This window comes from Gobio gobio, assembly GCF_949357685.1.
Source record: "Gobio gobio genome assembly, chromosome: 1".
Classification (NCBI taxonomy): domain Eukaryota; kingdom Metazoa; phylum Chordata; class Actinopteri; order Cypriniformes; family Gobionidae; genus Gobio; species Gobio gobio.
The window spans coordinates 17,652,481-17,678,925 of NC_137097.1; the positions used below are offsets into that span (position 1 = coordinate 17,652,481).

General features: G+C 40.4%; 1 protein-coding gene across 1 annotated transcript in view; it reads left to right on the plus strand.

The window, feature by feature from the left end:
- The first annotated feature begins 853 nt into the window (after positions 1-853).
- LOC307131318 (tripartite motif-containing protein 16-like) overlaps positions 854-26,445 on the plus strand; it is a 390,938-nt gene continuing 365,346 nt past the window's right edge. Inside the window, exon 1 of the mRNA XM_079824906.1 lies at positions 854-975. The gene's annotated coding sequence lies outside the window, so the exon portion shown is untranslated. The remainder of the gene's footprint in view (positions 976-26,445) is intronic.

Consider the following 26,445-nt stretch of genomic DNA (forward strand, 5'->3'; position numbering starts at 1 on the left):
GAGAGTAGAGATGATGAGAGAAACTGAGCTTTATCACACTCTCTAGTGTTCATTATTAGTGTGTAGTGCTAGTGTTGAGTGTTACTGAGACTGAACTAGAGCTGATAGAGACTCAGTTCATCATATAAACATGAGTTCAGTCTCTTGAGAGTAGAGATGAGAGAAACTGAGCTTTATGAAACTCTATTGAATCAATTGCTTTGGAAAATTATTCAGTGATTCAAAGCGCTCTATTATTTTCTATCTACAATCATTAAATAAAAAATATATAATTTGTGTTATTTTATTAGTTTGTAGTGCTAGTTTTGAGTGTTACTGAGACTGAACTGGAGCTGAGAGACACACTCAGAGATTTAGTTTGGATTTATTTTTCTTCTGTTAATTATCCTCATCTTAAACAGGTCAAACACACAGAAAAAATCCTGCTGAAACAACTATGATCCATGTGACACACTATTATAAAGATGGAGTTCATTAAAGAGGAGAGTGAAGACATAAAGATTGAAAAGGTATTCAGTTTGAAACATGAAGAAACTGAGGAACAAACAGAGAAAGAGGAGAGAGAAGACGTGAAGATTGAAGAAAGATTGAGAGTGAAACATGAAGAAACTGAGGAACAAACAGAGAAAGAGGAGAGAGAAGACATGAAGATTGAAGAAACATTGAGAGTGAAACATGAAGAAACTGAGGAACAAACAGAGAAAGAGGAGAGAGAAGACGTGAAGATTGAAGAAACATTGAGAGTGAAACATGAAGAAACTGAGGAACAAACAGAGAAAGAGGAGAGAGAAGACGTGAAGATTGAAGAAACTGAGGAACAAACAGAGAAAGAGGAGAGAGAAGACGTGAAGATTGAAGAAACATTGAGAGTGAAACATGAAGAAACTGAGGAACACACAGAGAAAGAGGAGAGAGAAGACGTGAAGATTGAAGAAACATTGAGAGTGAAACATGAAGAAACTGAGGAACACACAGGTTGGTTTCATTCTTAATAGAGATGCACCGATTGCAATTTTCTTGGCCGATTCCGATTTTTTTGTTAATGAAATCGGCCGATACCGATTTTTGCGGATTTTATTTCTAAGAACTATGATTGACAGCATATACAAACAAAAAAACACTTTTTCTTCAAAGCAAATTTTTTTTAATTATAAAATAAATTATTTAACATTACAACAGGATCTTCTCTCACTTAAACAACTCTCAAAAAATAAGTGTTCTGTGCCTGGAAATAAGTAGAAATAACAAATAACTGAAAATCAGTTGCTTTATGAAACAAAACATTATAAATGGACCTTTTTCTCTTTTTTACTGAAGTACAAAAGATCCTATGAATGAACAAACCTGAAGTGTACAATGCTCCTCCAAATAATAGTTCAGTAATTTGGGTAATAAATGTTGCCAGCTAGGGATGTCACTACCAAAATTCCAGTAGTCGGTACCAATACCATAATAATGTAATTTTGGTACCACAGCTAAATGTTTATTTATATATATATATATATATGTATATATATGTATATATATATATATATATATATCAGGGCTCTACATAGCGACTATTTTAGGCGCAATTGCGCCTGAAAATTACTGCGCGCAACTGCGGAAAAATATTTAGGCGCACCGTTGCGAGTGACCCGATCGATTCTCATGAACAGATGCATAATACAATCGGAATAAAAACAACAACTGCCAAAGGGCATCAACACTGACTGAGCAACTGTTACGTTTCGTGCTGCAATCGACTGCTTTTCATGCCTTCTGTCAGCAGAGCATGTGCAAAAAACGTGTGCGACGGACTACACTTCACAGATTGTTTACAAGGTGAAACGTACTCGGTTACTCACGTAACCTCGGTTCCCTGATAGAGGAAACGAGTATTGCGTTATGGGAAAACTCCTTTTCTCGAGAATATGAAGCAAAAACTTTATTAAATAAAATGTCTTATGTAAAACGCAGTGCAGCTGCACAGCCGATAGAACAGCGCGAGCTGATTGGCTGTGCCGCGGCAACTGCAGGAGCCTGTGGCGAGGCCCAGAGAGAGCTAATCCAATAGGGGTCGCTAGAATTCCCGCCGAACAAGGTCAATTGAATTTGCATATTCGAGGCTATATAAGACCGTGTTTCGCCATTGGATATCAGGTTTAAATAGAACAGGGAGACTGGACGAATCGAGTCTGTTAATAAAGACTGGCAAAACCTATTATATGGCAAGGATTCTATCTTGCAAAGCTGGGACTTCCAGTTTATAGAATCTGATAAAAGTGGACGGAGAGGCCCAGCCTGCCGCCGCACAGATATCTTCTGGTGGTATGCCGCATGACCATGCCCATGACGAGGCCATGACTCTAGTTGAATGGGCTTTAATGCCTATAGGGTAAATGAGGTCTTTAGATTTATAAGCCATATAGATAACATCCACTATCCAGTGTGAGAGTCTCTGCTTCGTGACAACATGTCCTCTAATGCGGCCACCGAAGCATACAAAGAGCTGTTCCGACTGCCTGAAGGGGGCGGAACGCTCTAAATATAGTCTCAGCGCTCTGACTGGGCAGAGCAGATTAGCGTCCTTTTTGTCTTGCGACGCGGGCAAGGCCGAAAGAGAAATGACCTGTGCCCTAAAGGGAGTAGAAAGCACTTTAGGAACATAACCGTGTCTAGGTTTGAGGATGACTCTGGAGTCGTTAGGCCCAAACTCAAGACAGGAACCACTCGCGGAGAGCGCGTGCAAATCACCCACTCGCTTGACTGAGGCCAGTTCCAGCAGAAAAGCGGTTTTAAGTGAGAGGTGCTTTATGCTCACAGACTGAAGTGGTTCAAAGGTGGAGCCCTTCATGGCTTCCAACACTGTAGCAAGGTCCCATATCGGGACTGAGGGGGGGCGAGGCGGATTCAGCCTTCTGGCCCCTTTAAAGGTCCCGTTCTTCGTGTTTTTTTTTAAGATTTGATTGTGTTTACAGTGTGCAATATAACATGTGTTCATGTTTCGCGTGTAAAAAAAACAGTATTTTTCACACAATTTACTTATCTGTATACCGCTGTTTTCACTGTCCTAAAAACAGGCTGATGAGTTCCTCCTTTAGAAATACGTAACGAGTTCTGATTGTGCCAGCGGTTCCCGTGTTGTGATTTGACCGCAGCTTAGCGAACGTGGCACGGTTCCTGTGTTGTGATTCGACAGCAGCTTAGCGCACGTAACTTGCACAGAAAGGTCACGCCTCTTAACGGGGAGATGTATGCGCTCAATGATCTCTACAGCGTTCCTGGGAAAGCCAAACAAAGGTGATTTGACTACGGGATGAAAATAACAGCGTCTCGACGACATGGCGCCAAACACAGTCAAACGCAACACTTCCTTTTCTCCATGCGACACTTCCTCTTCTCCACGTGGGACAGCAACAAGACCACGCCCCCTTTTTCGCGTATTCTTGTGGGCGGAGGTTAGTCTGTTCTACTGTTCTATTGACTTAATTAAAGAAGGAAGTACCAGGATGTAGTCCAAGCCGGCCGTTCGCTGTAGGCTTTGAAAGGGAACTTCTGTTAAATAAAATATCTCGCTTGGCATTGAACTTTGAGCTTTATAATTTTACAGGTATTATTTATGCTCTAACAGCAACATTACACACTAACTAAAGTTTGAACAGTGGGATCACGAAGAACGGGACCTTTAAGAAAGCGTACGATAAGCTCGCTTTTCCCCAGTGATTGTCCCGCGATGCAAGCATGATAAGCTGCTATGGTGGCAACGTATACTTTGAGCGTGGAGGGGGAACGACCCGCGTCCATTAGCTCTTGAAGGAAGGCAGAGCACTTCTGTTACCTCGCACGAGAGTGCGTCAAGGTTTCGTGCTGTACACCAGTTAGAGAAAACCGACCATTTCAGTGCATAGAGCCGCCTGGTTGCGTGGGCTCTAGCTTCAGAAATAGTGTTCAGAACTCTTTCAGAGAGGTTCGCGGGTATCCGTTGATGAGCCGTACGTGGAGAGCCCACAGCTCGGGATGGGGACACCAGATTTTTCCGGTGGCCATGGGGCTGCGTCTGACATGAGAGTCAGTTCTGAGACCCATATTTGGTTCTTCCACAACGGGGCTTTTAAGAGCACTGTGGATTTGGTTTCCCTGATGCCGCCTCTGGATAACATATCTGGACCTTGATTCAGGATACCTGGCACGTGAGCTGCTCTCAGGGAGCTCAGGTAGTGCTCTACCCATATAAGGAGGTGTTTCGCCATGGAATGTAGGGAGCCTGATTTCAGGCCGCCCTGGCGATTTATATAGGATACCACTGACATGTTGTCTGTTCGGACCAGGACGTGGTGACCCTTTATGTACGGAAGGAAAGCTTTCAGCGATAGAATGACGGCTTTCATCTCTAGACAGTTTATGTGCAGCTTTTTCTCTGACAAAGCCCATTGGCCAGAGACTGGCTTGTCTTCATGTAGGGCACCCCAACCTAGGTTGAATGCATCTGTCGAGACCACTTTCCGCTTCGTAACTTTACCCATAGTAACACCTGTCTGATACCAGGTGGTCGCATTCCAAGGAGCCAGAGCTTTGAGACAGCTGTGGTTCACTTTGATGCGAAACTGGCCCGATCGCCATGTGCGGGCCGGGACGCGGGAATTCAACCAGCGTTAGAGGGGGCGCATGTGTAACAGACCCAGTTTGAGTACTGCCGATGCCGAGGCCATAAGACCTAGCATCTTCTGGAAACGTTTGAGAGGAACGTAAACGCCGTCTTTGAACGACGCCTCCATGCTCTGAATAGAGAGGGCGCGCTGTGACGTAAGCCGCGCCCTCATCTGTATTGAGTCTATGACTGTACCCAGAAAAGATATCCTCTGGGTAGGAGACATTGAGCTCTTGGCGGTATCGATCCTGAGACCCAAACATTCTAGATGGTTGAGGAGCCAGAATTTGTGTATCATCAACTGTGCCTCTGATTGGGCTATGACAAGCCAATCGTCGAGGTAATTGAGTACCCGCATGCCTTTCAGTCTCAGCGGGGCTATGGCCATGCACTTCGTAAAAGTACGTAATTTACTTTAAGCAGTCATTCTGAACCAGTAGGCCTAATCACTTTATTGAATTTTAAACATTTTCTTTTAATAATTTACTTAAATTATGACTATTGTGTAATTATTTGTCCCATTTTTATCTAAATATTTTTTAAATGTCAAACTTTATATGACAGGATTATTTATTATGTATGATTAATATAGCCTAGCTAAATTATAAATTAATAATAACATTTATTAGGCTATAATCTATTAATTAACCTGTCTAAAAAATAATAATTCTGTCTGCCAAGTTCTGATAATGTAATATTATATTAATATATTATCCATTAAAAAAAACTATAGGCCTACCTTTAGAAGCACGGATGTGTGTGTCACATAGACAGTGCTGCTGCTTTAAGTCAGTCAGTCTGAGACACTGAAATGCTTCGCATAAAGGGTGCAGTTGGCCTGAGGTTCATCATGAGTTACTGGACAGACCCATTGATACCTTTTTGATATTCAGTTCTATATCTGGAGATAAGTGAAGATTTCTTAACCACCCCAACCCGACCTGCGGGTTATGGGACGACCCAGGCATCACTAGTGTAGGAGTATAGGGGTGTAGAGCCAGTGGTTGTTCTGTAGGCAAACATCAGTGCCTTGTATTTGATGCCAGTGGCAATTTGCAACACGCAAATTTTACCACCGCAAAAAATGCTCTTCTTATTTTTTTATGTATTTTTTTTTTTTCAAGATGCATTTACTAGATAAGTAAAATGACAATATATTTTTTTCTTGTTTTCTGGGAAAAACATCAAAGTGAGTTTTTGCTTAAAACAAGTTAAATTATCTGCCAATGGGGCAGGGCTCTCAAGTTTTCAACTGAGTTCAGAGTGACATTTTGGCGACGGCGGCAGGGGTTTGGGTGGGGACGGGGTTCTGATCTGAAAAATGACAATTCGTACAAATAAAAACATTTAATTCAGCATTTCTTTGTGTGTGTGTGTGTGTGTGTGTGTGTGTGTGTGTGTGTGTGTGTGGGGAGAGAGAGAGAGAGAGAGAGAGAGAGAGAGAGAGAGAGAGAGAGAGAGAGAGAGAGAGAGAGAGAGAGAGAGAGAGAGAGAGAGAGAGAGAGAGAGAGAGAGAGAGAGAGAGAGAGAGAGAGAGAGAGAGAGAGAGAGAGAGAGAGAGAGAGAGAGAGAGAGAGAGAGAGAGAGAGAGAGAGAGAGAGAGAGAGCTATTCATTATTGCATGTGTCTATTTCAAAGATGTCAGAGAGGAGGCAAATGGCAAATTAATATTTCAAAATTTGGAATATGTAGTTTTTTCTTTCCTTTTTCTTTTCTTTTGAATCCAAACTAAATCAATTGTCAGAATTAGCTGCTGTCACATACTCTGGTCAAACTGTTGGCTAACCTACCAGCTGCCTGGACACACATATTCCCCAGCAAATATGAGATGACTTACTGTCAGGGCTCGACATTAAGCCGGTTCACGTGCTTGTCCTTCGGAATAGTAAATCTTTCACTCACTTGGCCGAGTAAAACATTTGCTTGTCCAGAAAAATAAAAATATATAAATTTGTGTGTGTTGTAAATATAATTTATTCTGAAGCAATATTGCAGGAGATCAGGAGATCATGACTTACTCTGTGCTCAAAGTGAAGGTCAGAGCTCCAGTGGTTTCCTCTGTGAGTGAGGATGATGGTGAACAATTCCAGGATGCTTTTTTTTCATTGGTTGCTGCATTAAATCTTACCCAGATACATTAGTGCTATTTACTGATTGGCTATTTTGTAGCCTATTTTTGATTTTTTTTTTTTATTGGCTGACAAGTGGCAGGGGAGACCCGCTTTCCTGCCGGTTCCATAGAGAGAGCGGCGTGCCAGATGCATTTCTCACGCAGAAAAACTATTTATCATATATTTAATATGCCACAGCGCCCATGTGGCATATTAAACATATGATAAATAGTTTTTCTGTGTGAGAAATACAATGTGTGGCGGGAGTGCGTGACAAAAGGCCGAAATGAGTGACTGTCACGCTCAATGCGTGACACTTGAGAGCCCTAATGGGGTAAGAAAAATAATCTAATTTCTGTTTGGGACATAAACAAGAAACACAATTTCAATCAGAAACAAGATTATTTTTCTTACCCAGTTGGCAGATAATTTAGCTTGTTTTAAAATTTAAAATTTTTTGATATTTAGACTAGAAACAAGACAAAAATACTAAGAAGAGCATTTTTTTGCAATGTATGAGGAGAGGTGTGACGTGCGCTCTTTGGCTCGGTAAAGACTACTCTTGCTGCAGCATTCTGGATGAGTTGCAGAAGTTTGACATTGATGTTGGAAAGCCTGCCAAGAGAGTTCAGTAGTACAATAGTTCAGTCTAAATAGAATGTACAAGAAGTTGTGTAGCATGCTCCGATAGGAAGGACCTGATCCTTCTTAAGTTGTACAGTGGGGAGAACAAGTATTTGATACACTGCCGATTTTGCAGGTTTGCCCACTTACAAAGCATGTAGAGGTCTGTAATTATCATAAGTACTCTTCAACTGTGAGAGTCGGAATCTAAAAATCCAGAAAATAACATTGTATGATTTTTAAATAATTAATTTGCATTTTATAGCATGACATGAATATTTGATCACCTACCAGCCAGTAATAATTCCGGCTCTCACAGACCTGTTCTTTAAGAAGCCCTCCTCTTCTCATCACCTGTATTAACTGCACCTGCTTGAACTGGTTACCTGTATAAAAGACACCTGTCCACACACTCAATCAAACAGACTCCAACCTCTCCACAATGGCCAAGACCAGAGAGCTGTGTAAGGACATCAGGGATAAAATTGTATACCTACTCAAGGCTGGGATGGGCTACAGGACAATAGGCAAGCAGCTTGGTGAGAAGGCAACAACTGTTGGATATTTGATCACCTACCAGCCAGTAATAATTCCGGCTCTCACAGACCTGTTAGTTTTTCTTTAAGAAGCCCTCCTGTTCTCATCACCTGTATTAACTGCACCTGCTTGAACTGGTTACCTGTATAAAATACACCTGTCCACACACTCAATAAAACAGACTCCAACCTCTCCACAATGGCCAAGACCAGAGAGCTGTGTAAGGACATCAGGGATAAAATTGTATACCTGCTCAAGGCTGGGATGGGCTACAGGACAATAGGCAAGCAGCTTGGTGAGAAGGCAACAACTGTTGGTGCAATTATTTGAAAGTGGAAGAAGTTGAAGATGACGGTCAATCTCCCTCGGTCTGGGGCACCATGCAACAGCTCACCTCGTGGGGCATCAATGATCATGAGGAAGGTGAGAGATCAGCCCAGAACTACACGGCACGACCTGGTCAATGACCTGAAGAGACCTGGGACCACAGTCTCAAAGAAAACCATTAGTAACACTACGCAGTCATGGATTAAAATCCTGCAGTGCACGCAAGGTCCCCCTGCTCAACCCAGCGCATGTCCAGGCCCGTCTGAAGTTTGCCAATGACCATCTGGATGATCCAGAGGAGGAATGGGAGAAGGTCATGTGGTTTGATGAGACAAAAATACAGCTTTTTTGGTCTAAACTCCACTCGCTGTGTTTGAAGGAAGAAGAAGAATGAGTAAAACCCCAAGAATACCATCCCAACCGTGAAGCATGGAGGTGGAAACATCATTCTTTGGGAATGCATTTCTGCAAAGGGGACAGGACGACTGCACCGTATTGAGGGAAGGATGAATGGGCCATGTATCGCGAGATCTTGGCCAACAACCTCCTTCCCTCAGTAAGAGCATTGAAGATGGGTCATGGCTGGGTCTTCCAGCATGACAACGACCCGAAACACACAGCCAGGGCAACTAAGGAGTGTCTCCGTAAGAAACATCTCAAGGTCCAGGAGTGGCCTAGCCAGTCTCAAGACCTGAACCCAATAGAAAATCTTTGGAGGGAGATGAAGGGCCAAAATCCCTGCTGCAGTGTGTGCAAACCTGGTCAAGAACCACAGCAAATGTAGGATCTCTGTAATTGCAAACAAAGGTTTCTGTACCAAATATTAAAGGGTTAGTTCTCACCCTCATGTCGTTCGACACCCGTAAGACCTCCGTTCATCTTCGGAACACAAATGAAGATATTTTAGTTAAAATCCGATGGCTCAGAAAGACCTCCATTGCCAGCAATGTAATTTGCATTCACAAGATCCATAAATGGTACTAAAGACTTCATAACAAAGTCCACCTCACTACTGTGGTCGTTAATCAGAATAGTCGTTATTTTGATTTCTTTTTTTTTTGCGCACAAAAAATATTCTCGCCACTTAATAAATTATTGTAGAACCACTGAAGATGGACTTTGTAACAACTCTTTAGTACCTTTTATGGGTCTTGTGAGTGCAAATTACATTACTGCCAATGGAGGCCTTTCTGAGCCATCGGATTTCAACAAAAATATCTTCATTTGTGTTTGGTCTTTCGGGTGTCGAACAACATGAGGGTAAGTAATTGATTGACAATTTTCATTTTTGGGTGAACTAACCCTTTAAGATCTGCTTTTCTGACGTATCAAATACTTATGTCATGAAATAAAATGCAAATTAATTACTTAAAAATCATACAATGTGATTTTCTGGATTTGTTTTAGATTCCGTCTCTCACAGTCGAAGAGTACCTGTGATAAAAATTACAGACCTCTATATGCTTTGTAAGTGGGCAAACCTGAAAAATCTATCAAATACTTGTTCTCCCCACTGTAAATTGCACAGGAAAGCAAACTTATTATAATCATTATTAATTTATAATAATATTTTTTATAATTACATTTTAATTTCTTAATTTTTAGGTTATATACAAACTGATATATTTTTAAACTGCCAAAATGATGCAGATTTTTGGTCTAACCGCCCAGCAATACTCCTATCATCAATACATCCTTGATCAAACGCCTGCAAAATTCAACCCAACCCCCAAATTTAACCCTAAGTTTTCAGGATTGCTTGAAAATTAAAGGCAGGCATTTTTCATTAAAGCTTAACTCTGCAAGACAGTGGCCCTCCAGGACCAAAGCTGCCCACCCCTGATCCCTAGGATAGGATAGGTTATATACAGGGAGTGCAGAATTATTAGGCAAGTTGTATTTTTGAGGATTAATTTTACAACATTAATAATTAAACAACCATGTTGTCAATGAACACAAAAAACTCATTAATATCAAAGCTGAATATTTTTGGAAGTAGTTTTTAGTTTTAGCTATTTTAGGGGGATATCTGTGTGTGCAGGTGACTATTACTGTGCTTAATTATTAGGCAACTTAACAAAAAACAAATTTATACCCATTTCAATTATTTATTTTTACCAGTGAAACCAATATAACATCTCAACATTCACAAATATACATTTCTGACATTCAAAAACCAAACAAAAACAAATCAGTGACCAATATAGCCACCTTTCTTTGCAAGGACACTCAAAAGCCTGCCATCCATGGATTCTGTCAGTGTTTTGATCTGTTCACCATCAACATTGCGTGCAGCAGCAACCACAGCCTCCCAGACACTGTTCAGAGAGGTGTACTGTTTTCCCTCCTTGTAAATCGCACATTTGATGATGGACCACAGGTTCTCAATGGGGTTCAGATCAGGTGAACAAGGAGGCCATATCATTAGATTTTCTTCTTTTATACCCTTTCTTGCCAGCCACGCTGTGGAGTACTTGGACACGTGTGATGGAGCATTGTCCTGCATGAAAATCATGTTTTTCTTGAAGGATGCAGACTTCTTCCTGTACCACTGCTTGAAGAAGGTGTCTTCCAGAAACTGGCAGTAGGACTGGGAGTTGAGCTTGACTCCATCCTCAACCCGAAAAGGCCCCACAAGCTCATCTTTGATGATACCAGCCCAAACCAGTACTCCACCTCCACCTTGCTGGCGTCTGAGTCGGACTGGAGCTCTCTGCCCTTTACCAATCCAGCCACGGGCCCATCCATCTGGCCCATCAAGACTCACTCTCATTTCATCAGTCCATAAAACCTTAGAAAAATCAGTCTTGAGATATTTCTTGGCCCAGTCTTGACGTTTCAGCTTGTGTGTCTTGTTCAGTGGTGGTCGACTTTCTGCCTTTCTTACCTTGGCCATGTTTCTGAGTATTGCACACCTTGTGCTTTTGGGCACTCCAGTGATGTTGCAGCTCTGAAATATGGCCAAACTGGTGGCAAGTGGCATCTTGGCAGCTGCACGCTTGACTTTTCTCAGTTCACGGGCAGTTATTTTGCGCCTTGGTTTTTCTACACGCTTCTTGCGACCCTGTTGACTATTTTGAATGAAACGCTTGATTGTTCGATGATCACGCTTCAGAAGCTTGGCTATTTTAAGACTGCTGCATCCCTCTGCAATATATCTCACTATTTTTGACTTTTCTGAGCCTGTCAAGTCCTTCTTTTGACCCATTTTGCCAAAGGAAAGGAAGTTGCCTAATAATTATGCACACCTGATATAGGGTGTTGATGTCATTAGACCACACCCCTTCTCATTACAGAGATGCACATCACCTAATATGCTTAATTGGTAGTAGGCTTTCCAGCCTATACAGCTTGGAGTAAGACAACATGCATAACGAGGATGATGTGGTCAAAATACTCATTTGCCTAATAATTCTGCACTCCCTGTATACACATGTGCATGCTTCAAAAAATGTCATCATATGGGAACAAGATTATGAACTGCATGCCACTCTTTCTCCATCATGTCTCTTTGCAGTACTTACCAGTATTGGAGTCATATGCACTTCCGATATTACTAAAAAACTCTTTTGTAGACTAGAGTTTTCCGAATACCAGTGGGCCCAGTGTGTCCTAACCCAGATTCCAGAAGTCCAGCTGAGAAGGCAACTTTTTTGCCTGTAAACAAGTGAATAGACTGTTTTTTATTCTTTTTTCATTGTCATCCAAACCATTAAAATGTAAAAAAAAAATTGTTTTAATTAAACGACAACAGGAACAAAATGTTCTTTTTACTTACCTTCATTCTCTTTCTGTAAATCAACTACTGTGCTTTTCAAAGCTGTTCGGAATACACATTAGACATAATGTTAAAATGTAAATAATGAATGAAAAAAGATGTACAATGTAGGGTTGTCATGACAACATAAAGATGTCTTATGATACCAGCTGAAGTATCTCGGTACCATGCAGTATTGTGTTAACTCATAATTCAAAAATACAATACATTCATAAATACATAGATGTAAATGAAAACATGACAGATTTTCCTCTGAATACTATATTAGAATGAATAACTGGCTACTGTAACCAATAAAATAAAATCAGTGTAGACAAAATCTATCTAAGTACTGAAGTGGCACAGTATTAATGCATTTACATTGCAATTACAATTGCGTACATAATGTTTTGAGATTAAAGGAATAGTTCACCCAAAAATGAAAATTGTGTCATCATTTACTCATCCTCCAGCTGTTCCAAACCTGTAAAAAATTATTTCTTTTGCTAAACACAAAGGAAGATATTTGGAAGAATGTTTGTAACCAAGCAGATCTTGGTAGTCAGTGGCTGCAGAGATCAATGGTTACAAACATTCTTCAAAATATCTTATTTTGTGTTCAGCAGAACAAAGAAACTCATACAGGAACAACTTGAGGGTGAGTAAATGATGACACCATTTTCATTTTGGGTGAACGATCCCTTTAAATATTGTACCTGCTGCACATACAACATTACTTAAAGTAGTAATGTATTGATTATACTGCTGTTTAAATGAGCCAGTCATTTGAAACTTTAGTATTGTGATACAACTGTAGTACGTTTTTCCCCAGAATGACAATTTATCTTCAATAAAATGTAATCAGATGTAACCTTCCACCTTACCTGCATTCTCACACAGTACTTTGTTTAATGTTTCTTCTAATTTTTGTATCCTTTCCTCCATGTTTTTAAGCTTCTCAGCCTCAGCATTAATGTCCATGTTGCAGACCCCACCCTAAAGGCCAATTAAACAGATGAGAGTAATCTATAAAACAGATGAGAGTATAGACCAGAGAAATGGGGTCCATTAGTCAAGTCCTCACTTAGAATGTATTAAACATTAAAAAATCACTGTTCACAAAAAGCAATAAACTTTTTGTATTCATTAGCCATTTCTTTGTCTTCACAACACTTTACATCAATAATATTCAACATACTGTATACACTGTCAGAATTACCACATTTCACACAGTCACATCTGAAAATGTTTGTGATTAATGAAATGAATCAGAAAATGCATAATGAAATGTGTCTCCTCAGGCGATAACAGCAAAAAGAAAACTTGAAAGAGAAAACCAGGGCTTTTTTAAATCCAAGTTATGTTTAACGTTTCATAAATAAAACCACCAGTGTTGTAGGCAGGGTTTTTACCTGTTGTAAGGGTGGATCACCTACAGTGGTTCAGGCTGCCGAATGACTAAAGAAATGTTATCAGCGAGATGATAGAAAATGTCTCAGGTTACGTATGTAACCTCTGTTCCCTGAGAACAGGGAACAAGACACTGCGTCCTAGATCACATTGGGGAACGCCTCAGCATGACAGATGTCTGAAGCTACTATCGAATCACGGCAATCCTATTGACCGGCGCCTATTGACCGATGTCATCAAGAGAGAAGCATCGAACATCAGGGAAAACAGCTAGTGTGTGAGTTCTGTTTACATTTTCCTCATTTGATCTGTAGTTCAGCTGTTCTTTAGAACGCTGTCTGTTTGCTGTAGTTGGCTGTTTGTTGTAGTCTGGTTTGTTATTGTTTGACCTCGTGCGAACTAACGCGTTTCACTGGGAGTAGCCAGCTGTATTCAATAACGACATTTAATGCGAGTATAAATTGAGTAGTACTCCGCGGCAGCCCTCGTGTGAAGCCCTCCTCGTGTGAAGACTCCACTCGAGCAAGGACACCGACAAGGCACTTGAGTATAGCTATATATATATACTTTGTCCACTTTTGTGTTTTTTGCTTGTTTTCATCTGCTAATTTCTCTGACCCGTATTCACAATGTGCTTCCAAATCTCTACTATTATCACACACACCCGTAAATCACGCTCTGTACATTCTAGACGCCGTAATCCTAATAATCTGCGTAGTGTACCCATTTCCTCTGCTACATTAATGTCCATTCCAATTGGTCTCTGGAATTGCCAGTCTGCTGTAAACAAAGCAGACTTTATTTCATCTATTTCCACTCATTCACATCTCAGTCTCATGGCTCTAACTGAAACCTGGATCAAACCAGAAGACACTGCCACTCCTGCGGCCCTCTCAAATAATTTCTCTTTTTCACACACCTCTCGCCAGATTGGGAGGGGCGGAGGTACTGGTCTGCTCATCTCAAAGGATTGGAAATTTGAGCCCATCCCTTCTCTATCTGGCAACTGCTCATTTGAATCGCACTCAATCACTGTCACTCACCCTGCTAAAATCCATGTTGTAGTTATTTATCGTCCTCCAGGTCAACTGGGTAACTTCCTGGAGGAATTGGATATGTTACTCTCTCACTTCCCTGAGGATGGCACTCCTCTGGTACTGCTCGGTGACTTCAACATTCACCTTGATAAACCCCAGGCTGCAGACTTCACCACTCTTCTGACCTCATTTGATCTTAAGCGAGTATCTACTACAGCTACTCATAAATCAGGTAACCATCTTGATCTTATCTACACACGCTACTGCTCCACAGACGTCACTTTAGTTACTCCTTTACACACCTCAGATCACTTTCTCATCACTCTTAACCTCCTACTAACTCCTAACACAACACACACTCCTCCGCTGATTACCTTTCGGCATAATCTACGCTCACTCTCTCCCTCCCGTCTATCCACTATGGTTTCCTCCTCACTCCCTCCACCTGCTCAGTTCTCAGCACTGGACACTAACAGTGCTACTGACACTCTTTGCTCCACTCTAACATCTTGCTTAGACAACCTCTGTCCCCTTTCATCCAGGCCAGCCCGCACCACTCCCTCTGCCCCCGGGCTGTCTGATGTTCTCCGCGAACATCGCTCTGGGCTCCGGGCGGCAGAGAGGAAGTGGCGCAAAACTAAAAACGCTACTGACCTAACCCTGTATCAGTCTCTTCTCGCTTCTTTCTCTGCTAATGTCTCCACTGCTAAAACTACATACTATCACAACAAAATACACAACTGCTCTGACTCTCGTGCACTCTTCAGAACGTTCTCTTCGCTCCTCTGTCCCCCCCCCCACCTCCTTCATCAACTCTTACAGCTGATGACTTTGCATCATTTTTCACACAAAAAACCTTCTCCATCAGCAGCCAATTCTCCGCACCACAAACCGACACGCACATCTCAACAACCATAACACATACACTCCCCTCTTTTTCTCTGCTCTCTGAAGCTGACATCTCCAAACTCATCCTTTCCAACCACCCCACTACCTGTCCGCTTGACCCTATCCCCACTCACCTCCTCCAGGCCATTTCTTCTTCTGTTACTCCTGCACTCACTCACATTGTCAACACCTCTCTTCACACCGGGACCTTCCCCACAGCATTTAAGCAGGCTCGGGTAACCCCACTGCTTAAGAAACCCTCTCTTAACCCAGCACTTTTAGAAAACTACAGACCTGTATCCCTTCTGCCTTTCATTGCAAAGACACTCGAGCGAGTTGTTTTTAACCAGCTCTCTACGTTTCTTGAACAGAACAACCTCCTGGACATCAACCAATCAGGCTTCAAAAGCGGCCACTCAACTGAGACTGCCCTGCTCTCGGTTACGGAGGCACTGAGGCAGGCAAGAGCGGCTTACAGATCCACAGTACTTATCTTACTGGATTTGTCTGCTGCTTTTGACACAGTTAACCACCAGATACTCCTGTCAACTCTCATGAAGATGGGCATCTCAGGAACTGCTCTCCAGTGGTTCAAGTCTTACCTCTCAGGTAGGTCCTTCAGGGTGTCATGGAGAGGTGAAGTGTCTAAGTCACATCAGCTAGCCACTGGAGTTCCACAGGGCTCAGTGCTTGGACCACTTCTCTTCTCCATCTACATGTCATCACTGGGATCGGTCATTCAGAAACATGGCTTTTCCTATCACTGCTATGCAGACGACACTCAACTCTACTTCTCATTTCAACCAGATGATCCCACGGTTGGTGTTCGTATTGCTGCCTGCCTAACAGACATTTCTGCCTGGATGAAGGAGCATCACCTGCAACTCAACCTTGCAAAGACTGAACTGCTTGTGGTCTCAGCCAACCCAGCACTTCATCACAATCTCTCCATTCAGCTAGGATCATCAACCATAACTCCGTCCAGGACAGCCAGGAATCTTGGAGTTGTGATCGATGATCAGCTAAAATTCACTGACCACATTACTGCAACAACCCGGTCCTGCAGATTTGCATTATACAACATTAGGAAGATTAGACCCTTCCTATCTGAGCTGACCACACAACTCTTGGTCCAAGCTCTTGTTCTCTCCAGACTGGACTACTGTAATGCTCTTCTAGCAGGCCTTCCGGCATGCACTATCAAACCCTTGCAACTGATCCAGAATGCAGCGGCGAGGGTGATCTTTAACGAGCCGAAGAGAGCGCACGTCACACCTCTCTTCATCAGACTCCACTGGCTGCCAATAGCCGCTCGCATCAAATTCAAGACACTGGTACTCGCCTTCAAAGCAACCACTGGCTCTGCACCAATTTACCTTAACTCGCTTGTTCAGACATACACACCCTCCAGGAGTTTGCGTTCTACCAGTGAACGACGCCTTGTGGTGCCATACCAGAGAGGCATGAAATCACTGTCACGGACCTTTTCCTGGACCGTTCCCACCTGGTGGAATGACCTGCCTATCTCAATTCGAGCAGCCGAGTCTGTAGCCATTTTCAAAAAACATCTAAAGACGCATCTCTTCCAGCAGCACCTGACCAATCAAGAATAGCACTTAACATTCTATTCATTTTTCTGTCTGTCTAATTTATTTAAAAAAATAAATAAAAAAAAATCCTGTGTGTTCTGTGTTAGATTAACTGAGACTTGTTACAGCACTTGCATACTGTAGCCTCTGACTGTTGTAGTTGCTTCTATTGCTCTCATTTGTAAGTCGCTTTGGATAAAAGCGTCTGCTAATTGACTAAATGTAAATGTAAATGTAATGTCATCAATGTGCAACCAGGTAGTATATAAGGGCGCCTTGCAAACACACTGTAGCTGTGTCCCAATTCGGGGGCTGCATCCTTCAAAGGCCGCATTTGAAGGCCGATTGCGTCAACGCGGAGCGACAAAGGCTGTCCCAATTCAAATCTTGCAGCCTTCAAAGGACGCATTTGAAGGCCGATAGCGTCACAGCAGTGCTGCGAAGGCTGTCCCAATTCAAAAGCTGCACCCTTTGAAGGCCAATTGCGTCATCCTGGCACGACGAAGGCCTCCCAAATTTGGAATGTCATTAAAATGCGACTCCAAATGCGCCCTTCGTTTCTCAGGCAGACGAAGGATACAACAGTGGACACTTCGCAGCCTACCCTACCCCACAATTCATAGCGTGCCGGTGACGACATGATTTTTATTAATTGGATGCAAGCTGCCATAAATTCCCAATGAAGAAGAAGGAATTTTATTAAAAGAAAATGGCGTGTCCTAGTTCTGTGGCTGAGGAATTCACATATAAATGTAAGTAGTATTGTGTTTTAATTAATTCAAATTGCTATCAAAAACAAGTGTTGATAAAAGCATAAATATGGACCAAGCACTGAATCCCCATTGAAAACCAATCAACTGAGATAAATTAATAAAATCCTAAATGTAATGGCAGCAAAATGCTTTTCTTAATATTTTTTACTCCAAATATCAAACAATTATTTCATTCAGGAGCATTTAGGCTTACCAGACAAGCAGTTAAGTGAGGTGCTTAAAGTAAGCAAAAAATAATCTTGTTTTCTGTTTAACAATATAGGCTAACTACCGAACTTGTATCTACTCGAATGGCCATAGCGGTCATTCTGACCGTTCATAACTGCTCTTTTTCGTAGGCTAGTACTTTTGTTATGTCAAATTTACATTCGAAGCTTCTATTGATTTTATAATTAAGCTTTCATATTTTATGACTGCATAACCGTGAAAAGTATAAAAATCCTCAAACGAAATGCTCAATGTGAATAAAATCGAACAACATGAAATATATATAAATAATGTGTGTGTAGCCTATGTGAAAAACTTTGCTCTCCCGTTTGCCACACACACACACACACACACACACACACACACACACACACACACACACACACACACACACACACACACACACACACGTGTATGTATGTGTGTGTGTGGCACACATTTTGGGCACGGTCTAGAGTGCATATTATATATAATAAAATATGCGCGCTAGACCGTGCCCAAAATTGCGTGCCTCGCTTTGTGTGTGGCAAACGGGAGAGTAGCTAAATATATATATATATATATCAATCGTAAACACTATGCAGACACCAGCATCTTCAAGGTTAAAACCTCTGCGCCTCACAGTTTGTTGCTGATATTTCAAAGGTCAATAGCATAGGCCTATTTAAACAACTAAAAAGTTGCTATAGCCATCAGTAACGCGGGGAAAAATAGCAAACTGAAATACGCGTCATTCCGTCTGTAGTGTGTGTGTGGTCAATTTGACCGTTATGGCCATTCTACAAATACTCAGAACTCTTTTGTAATTTTAATAAAACAAGAATATTACAACAATTTAGGTCAAAACTCAGGGTACTATAGCTGTAGGCTATGGGTTTAATTTCAACAAAGTTATTACATTGCAAACTATAAAAACGGTCAAACTGACTGCCTTTGGTTACTTCCATTTAGATGATTTTTCCCCAAAACAAGACTTGTAAATGCTTCTTGATTTCATAATTTTCAGATGTTTGAACTAGGCCTACAAACAAGAGACAAATTGATTTTTTTTTTTCAAAAGATACATTTTTTTAGCCTTGAATTTTAAGAATGTATACAAGTAAATAAAACCGCAGCACTAAAAACTGTTACTAAAAATGTTACAATTGCACAGTTTCTTTTGTCAGGTGGTCTGAGGCTGAACTTGTAATACTTTTTGTTTCAGGGACAAAGGAGCAGACTGCTCAATTCATTAACCTGAGGGCCGAAAATGAACACCTCTTTACTGGGGCCAAAAACTCTGCCCTAGTCTTTCTCTTTACAAATGTTTATTTTTTATCAAACGTGAGGATCCAGGCATATAATTCCTGGAGTATTTACTATAGAAACAACTGTAACTTTCTAATGTTAAGATTGCACCCCTGTGTTAATATTTGTTCATAAGTCCTTCCTTTTTGTCTTATTTTACGAGAATTCTGGAGAAAATGGACCTGTTGGGGAAGGTCACTCCCTTGCAGGCCAAAAATAAATGGGACAACTTTGCTCTGCCTTAGGATTGCAAATGTCCTGGGACAGGTGAGGGGGTGAGTGGGAAATCCACTGCTGCAACTTGGCCGTGGTTTGTCCAAATGGATGAGGTCTTGGGACAGAAGCCTTCCAACAACCCCCCTGTCCTAATTGCCTCCATCCCTGAGGACCAGCCAGGGCCAAGTTCAGCAGTGGAGGAGGAGGCCCCAGCCCCAGGCCCAGCAAGAGGCCATGAGGAGGACCTCATTGAGCTAATGAGGGAAGACATGACATTTCAAAGGGAAACTGAGGCAAGGAGGGCACAAGACAGCAGGGAGAGGATGGACAGACTCTTTTCTCTCCTTGAGAGAATGATTGAAAAATAAGTCACGCACTTTAAATTTTTGTATTTGTTTTTCACTTTTTTCTCTGCACATGTTATTTTGGCAATGCAAATTAAGTGGTATTTATATTTCGAAAAGTGTTGTAAATGAAGCGTAGCATTTTATTTTTTTTATATAAATATATATAAGTTGGCATTTGGAAATAAAATTATTGAAACTGAAAACTGATTACTTTTTTAATGGGAGTAATTTATAAACACTTTTTTTTTTTTTGGCCATGTAAATTTCAATTTGTACATAAATTATTTATTTTAACAACTATTTACAACAACAGAAAAACAACTTTAAATTAATGATACATAAAATTGATTGGGAAAAGTTATGCATGCTTTCATTGAGCTGAGCAGGGAGACCCTGATGGTGCTGCTGGATGGGATGGTCCACAATAGAGACCCTGGTAAGGCCTCTGCCTGTAGGACATCATCTGGGATGGTCTCCTGAGTGTTTGAGAGCATATTTCCACTGCATTGTCTACCAGCAGGTTTGCAGGGCTGACTCAATCGACAGCTGCCATGTCACTATTTTAAGAAAGAGGGAAGAATAAAAGAACTCACATCAAACCATAAAATATTATAAACATGCAACACCTTTTTTTTCCCTTGGGCATTGTAGCTTTATAACTCTCTTACTTGCCTGTTACAAATAGTCATGGTCAGCGGGTCCCTCCTCCAGGGCAGACACCGCTGCAGACAGCTGGTCACGCCATGGAGCACCACTGACTGTCTCCAAACCCTGCTCCCCCTCATCCTCTGGCACGTCCTCATCCTCCTCGTCCTCATCCTCCTCGTCCTCATCCTCCTCGTGCTCATCCTCCGGGCCCATGATGTCACCAACCTCAAGGCAGATGTTATGGAGGATGGCATGACCTGATGGTTATGACCTGAAATGGATAAATAAAAAAAATAAAAATAATATATATATATATATATATATATAATATATATATATATATATATATATATATATATATATATATATATATATATATATATATATATATATATATAAACAGATTGAAGTGTATTTAAAATGTATTTTCAATTTACTTACGTGAGGTACAAAGGTGTGGTGCACCTCCAGCGCTTGCAGGATGATGGCCCTGAACCTGCTCTTCATCATCCCGAAAGCACGCTCTATAATGGAGCGAGCCCTGGAATGATGAATATTGAAGCGCTGGGCTCCCACACCTTGTACTGGCCTCTTGTAGGGAGTGATGAGGGGGAGTGGGCGTTGGAGGCATGGGTACCCTCCGTCTGCCAGGATGAAGTGCCCTGGAGGAGGGTACACTGACCTCCTGTACAGTGGGCTGTGGCGGAGCACTCGTGCGTCATGCACTGACCCGGGCCAGCCCACATAGGTGTCAATGAAGCGGCCCTGATGGTCACAAACTGCCTGCAGGATGATCGACGGGAACAGTTTCCTGTTCCTGTAGCACTGACCATCAGGGCTGCTTGGTGGCTTGATGCGGACATGGCAGCCGTCGATTGCTCCTGCAGCTTTCAGGAAAGCTCTGTCTTGTCTCAGGATATATTTTATAATATTGAAATGTCCCCCTTACTTTTTAAAAATCATGAATGTACCGTGATTTGAGGTCAAAATCACTTCAGAAAATACATTTTCCTGTCAGAAACCCTCCTCTGAGAACAGATTGTGTCAGGATATATTTTATTCAGTTGAAATGTCCCCCTTACTTTTTAAAAATCATGAATGTACCTTGATTTGAGGTCAAAATCGCTTCAGAAAATAAATTTTCCTGTCAGAAACCCTCCTCTGAAAACAGATTCTGACAGGATATATTTTATTATATTGAAATGTCCCCATAACTTTAAAAAAAATCATTAATATAACTTGATTTGAGGTCAAAATCACTTGAGAAAATACATTTTCCTGTCAGAAACCCTCCTCTGAGAACAGATTGTGTCAGGATATATTTTATAATATTGAAATATCCCCCTTACTATTTAAAAATCATGAATGTACCGTGATTTAAGGTCAAAATCACTTCAGAAAACACATTTTCCTGTCAGAAACCCTCCTCTGAGAACAGATTGTGTCAGGATATATTTTATAATATTGAAATGTCCCCCTAACCTTTTAAAAATCATGAATGTACCGTGATTTGAGGTCAAAATAACTTCAGAAAAAACATTTTCCTGTCAGAAACCCTCCTCTGAGAACAGATTGTGTCAGGATATATTTTATTATATTGAAATGTCCCCCTTACTTTTTAAAAATCATGAATGTACCCTGATTTGAGGTCAACATCCCTTCAGAAAATACATTTTCCTGTCAGAAACCCTCCTCTGAGAACAGATTGTGTCAGGATATATTTTATAATATTGAAATGTCCCCCTTACTTTGTAAAAATCATGAATGTACCGTGATTTGAGGTCAAAATCACTTCAGAAAACACATTTTCCTGTCAGAAACGCTCCTCTGAGAGCAGATTCTGTCAGGATATATTTTATAATATTGAAATGTCCCCCTTACTTTTTAAAAATCATGAATGTACCGTGATTTGAGGTCAAAATCACTTCAGAAAATACATTTTCCTGTCAGAAACCCTCCTCTGAGAACAGATTGTGTCAGGATATATTTTATTCAGTTGAAATGTCCCCCTTACTTTTTAAAAATCATGAATGTACCTTGATTTGAGGTCAAAATCGCTTCAGAAAATAAATTTTCCTGTCAGAAACCCTCCTCTGAAAACAGATTCTGACAGGATATATTTTATTATATTGAAATGTCCCCATAACTTTAAAAAAAATCATTAATATAACTTGATTTGAGGTCAAAATCACTTGAGAAAATACATTTTCCTGTCAGAAACCCTCCTCTGAAAACAGATTGTGTCAGGATATATTTTATAATATTGAAATATCCCCCTTACTATTTAAAAATCATGAATGTACCGTGATTTAAGGTCAAAATCACTTCAGAAAACACATTTTCCTGTCAGAAACCCTCCTCTGAGAACAGATTGTGTCAGGATATATTTTATAATATTGAAATGTCCCCCTAACCTTTTAAAAATCATGAATGTACCGTGATTTGAGGTCAAAATAACTTCAGAAAAAACATTTTCCTGTCAGAAACCCTCCTCTGAGAACAGATTGTGTCAGGATATATTTTATTATATTGAAATGTCCCCCTTACTTTTTAAAAATCATGAATGTACCCTGATTTGAGGTCAACATCCCTTCAGAAAATACATTTTCCTGTCAGAAACCCTCCTCTGAGAACAGATTGTGTCAGGATATATTTTATAATATTGAAATGTCCCCCTTACTTTGTAAAAATCATGAATGTACCGTGATTTGAGGTCAAAATCACTTCAGAAAACACATTTTCCTGTCAGAAACGCTCCTCTGAGAGCAGATTCTGTCAGGATATATTTTATAATATTGAAATGTCCCCCTTACTTTGTAAAAATCATGAATGTACCGTGATTTGAGGTCAAAATCACTTCAGAAAATAAATGTTCCTGTCAGAAACCCTCCTCTGAGAACAGATTGTGTCAGGATATATTTTATTATATTGAAATGTCCCCCTTACCTTTTAAAAATCATGAATGTACCTTGATTTGAGCTAGCTAACACTGAATTTCTCAAAATAATAAATATTGAAATCGCATGTGCGTCGCAGTTGTGTCGTCACCGGCGCGCTCCCCCTGCGCGCTCTCGCAGTCTCGCTTCAATCCGCGGGAGCTCTGAGAGAAGAGGGAGTGTTTGTTCTCTCGTGTTCAAAAGCGTCTTAAAGGTTAATAATCGATTATTAATTGATCTGTGTTTTGTTTAAATGTGTAAATGAGAAGCCCGAGTGTGTTCTCTTTCATTAGCGCCGAGTTTAAAGGCGTTTAATCTGCATAATCGGCAAATTGATAACACACGGATTAATAACTGCATGTTTTCAGTTTGTGCAGGCATAGTGATGTGTTTGTGTGATTTATTCATGCGTGTTCAAAACTGAATCGGCTGTATAGTGTTTATTTATATCTTTTAAAAACTGATGTAATGTTTTTGAGTCATGAACATTGTGTTTAAACTAGTTTAAGTTAAATAACATTTTAAAGTGTTGATTCAAACTTACACTTGAAATGATCAGTTTTTACGAGTGTTTGAGAGAGAAGGATCAGTTGAGCTCCTCTGGATGATCTATTTATGATCTTGTTTTCTGTTATTTCCTTCACAATTCATAATCAAAGAGTCAATCAGAGCCATGTCTGCAGTTGTGCCACCCTGACATTTGAGAATTATACAATCTGTAAACTTTTAAAACTACTTATGTTTGTAAAATGTGTTTATATGAAAGGTTTCAAACCTAAAAATATCCCATAGTATAAATTTTTTAATATGCCTAAGACAGAAGACATCCCTTAAGACATCATTTCAAATAGTTTTCTTACACTGTTTATTTGTTTGGACAGTTGCACCTCCTGACATTTTGGTGATTTAAGATGTGTTGTAAGCAGACCAATGGTCACAATTATGAATGTGTTTCACTTTTACAGTGAGTAGAATAATTACAACAAAAAGAGAAAAAAATAGAGGCAGTGTCAGAATGAGCAGTCAACGACATGTCAGACTGACAGATAGCATATGTTAAAAATAAAGGGGAATTTTCAGACTTTTGAGCGCTTAGTGACTATTTTGTACACGTTGATATATTAATTACAAATCTTAATTATAATAAAATATTTGTCTTTACATGCATATTCAGTCACATCAGTTTTCTTGGTCAGGAGTAAATTTCCGAATCAAAGACTGCAGAGGTTGGTATCTTTGGTGTACTTTGGATGGGAGTGGGCGCTCTGACTACAGGCTGGCCTGACATCCTTCAACTGCGTATCCCCGCTTGAACAAAACTTTCTGCAGTTGTGCCGTTCACACAGTTCCCAGATCATGTGTGTTCTTTACATTCCCGTCCACGAGAGCACATTTAGAGAAAACAGTTGTGCTCGGAGATGGGAGGACAGATCATATTTCGGTAATGAAACGACATTCTGTTCTTGCATGTTAGGAATAAAAGTATAGCCAAGTCGACAATTTTCGTTTATTATTTATATGTATTTTTGGCTTATTTTCAGTGACAGAATTTAGAAATTATTTTTATCTGACATATTTTTTTTTACAGTGTTGAAAGTATAAGACAAAAATAACAAAGACAATTATTGTATAGCCAACATTTTATATTTGTTATTCCAGTCACTTTCTTTCTTTAGAGGAAATTTAAATCAGTCTAAATTTAGAGCCATTGTTCTGGTCGGACCGGGAGGAAAATCATTCTAAGTGGAAAATGGGTAAACATAGTGAATTTTAAATGGGAGCAGGAAGAAGAAAAAAAAACAGTCCTGCGCAGACCTGTACCGCACAACATTCACTCATTTATAGAAACATTTCTTTGGGTTAATTATGCTCTTGGGGCTTTGTTCCATGATGTTAGCCTGATGCTTATAAAAAACTTATTTTTAGCTACATACAGCAACCCTTTAACCCTTTAAAGTATGTTTAGAACATTAGTTAACGTGAGGACACTCAGGGTTTTTCCTGGGTCAAAAATGGTCTTCGGTGGTGGCTGACAGATATGGTCATCCATACACACACACACACACACACACACACACACACACACACACACACACACACACACACACACACACACACACACACACACACACACACACAGAGTAAAAAAGTCCCCTACCCTAAAGTTTGTAATTTTTGCTTATCTTATTTTGATACCTTGATGTTTGTTTTTGTTCCTCATTTTTACACTGTTTACAGATAATTGTTTTGGTATATAATCATATCAATATTAAAAAAATTAATATTATAAAAATGAACAAATAGCCATATACAATTTCATAAAATGATCAGCTAGCTAATAACAACTTTGTTCTGGGTTCACCTCACTCCAGTCTAAACTAAATGATTCATAGGCTATTTATTTTACTACACATTGTGAACAAAAATAAGCTGAAAGACTGTGGATAATTAAATCTAACTCCCACTCTTGCTAAATTGGGTGAGCATACTTGTGTTCTCATTTCAGATGCGTTCAGAGTAAATGATTAATCTGATTCATGAGTTCAGTGTTGGACAGATCAGTTGTTCTAACCAGTCGTTAAAATGATTCAGTTCAAAGGAGTCATTAGGTCACGAATCGGACATTAGCAGATGTGTTGTGTGCGAATCCCGTCTGTTAGAACATCGCGAAAGATGTCAACACACAGAAAACACTTCATAACCGGATAGGATTTGTTTCTCGTTTATTGAAAGTATGCTTTATGTCAGCTGGTCAGAGAAGAGTCAACATTTTTTGAGCACAATTCACACCCAGCGGGAATTAAAGAAAAACATTGTCTGATAGCGCCATATGCAACATGGATTCGGTCTTCTGACCTTTTGATTTTGATAACCGTAATATGTGAAGTATTAGAAAGCTGAGAATGCTCATTTTGAAGACAGAGAGCGGGGGAGGAGCTCTCTGATCGTTCTCTCTGACACTCATGACGAGTTAAGACTGCATGATTTTGGCTTGGCGACGGGTTTTGAGAAATCGGCGACAAATGCCCGAAATCATAGGCAAATCGGTGCTCGTTCACGCGAGTGACAATCACGCAGTGTGAATTATCAAAGACGCAATCTGAGAGAATCGCCGACGCCC